Below are 1484 nucleotides of genomic sequence, written 5' to 3'. Positions count from 1 at the left end.
AATGAATGAATGGAAGTCTAAAATCTCTGTAAATGTTCATTAAAATTAATAAAATTAAATAAAAAAATTGTACTAGAACATTGAGAAGTCAAAAACAAAGGGAAGAATTGCCAAAGTAAAAGAGACGAACAGAGGAACCTTGGGAGAGGCAATTCCCTTTTGGGGTTTACAAGAAACTTGCCTAGGCATGTCCTTAATGATTTACCAAAAATAATAGCATTACTATAAATCATGGTCTTATCACCATGTATCCAAGTGACTGAAGTCCCAGAACCAAGCTCAAAAGCCTTTACAATCGGTAATTGGGTCAATATCCCAGCTGTAGTTCTTTACACTTTACTGTAGTCCCACCTGCATCTATGATGGGTTGTTACTGTCATGAATTAAAATATGGTATTTACCTTTGTCTCTTGTTGTATAAATCAAAGCCATGGTGGTGGTCCATAATGCTCATGGTTTCACTCATTCCAGAATGATTTTGTCTTTATCCTGGTTATGTTTCAGAAAAAGGATCTCTAAGACGTTTCAGTTCAGCAGATTGTTTTCCCCTCTAGACAGTCTTGAGAAGGACCAATGTCTGATTTGGTAAAAAGATTAGAGAGAGGTTATGTGTCTGACCTCTGATTTATAAGAACCAACCTTGGATTTTTCATTTGTCTTCCTCCTCATGAAGTTAGAAGAGTTCTGACACACCTGCCATATCATATTTTTACAGTTGGTATCAGGAGGATTCGTATAATGGTATCAGAGTCACAGATTCATGGCACTTTGTAGAGAAAAAACAAAGGGGCTTGGGGAGTGAATTTTTAAAATGTTAGATGGTTACTTTGGTTGTTGTTACCTGGAATGATTGAAAGGAATGAGTACTAGGAGAAGGCATCTCAGAGTCATTTTATAGAGACTCTTTTTAAAAGATACATTTTACAACAAGCAAGGAGATCTGCACTAATTTCTAGCCAAGAGGGCTTTAAGGTGGCAATCTAGACTTATATCAAGCATCAAAAAGCAGTGAGGCAGCAGGTTCTGCAAATCGTATGTATTCTGTGCTATAAGCTGTAAAGCAGCTTCCAATTCCTTCAGTTTTCTTTATTCATTGTCCAACTTAAGAAAGCATATGAGGGGATTAAAAAATACAACCTGTGCCGTTGTTAGGTGCCATTAAGTCAACTATAACTCAATGTTTTGTTGTTAGGTGCCCTAGAGTCGAGTACAGCTCATAGCGACTCTGTAAACAAGACTTGAACCCTCTTCTATCCTGTGCCATCCGTGCACACTTACTGACACACAAGAGCCCATTGCAGCAGTCGCTGTCAATCCTCCTGGTTGAGAATCTTCCTCTCCTTTGCCAACCCTCCACTCTTCTCAACATTATGTTTCTCCAAGGATTAGCACCTCCTAACAACATGCCCAAACTATGTGAGGCAAAGCCTCATCATTCTTGCCTCCAAAGAGCACTCCAGCTGCACCCTCTCCAACACATATCT

This window comes from Elephantulus edwardii, unplaced genomic scaffold (assembly GCF_000299155.1).
Source record: "Elephantulus edwardii isolate Elephantulus edwardi_28Jun2011 unplaced genomic scaffold, EleEdw1.0 scaffold00028, whole genome shotgun sequence".
NCBI classification, from domain to species: domain Eukaryota; kingdom Metazoa; phylum Chordata; class Mammalia; order Macroscelidea; family Macroscelididae; genus Elephantulus; species Elephantulus edwardii.
This window is presented reverse-complemented; position numbering follows the sequence as displayed.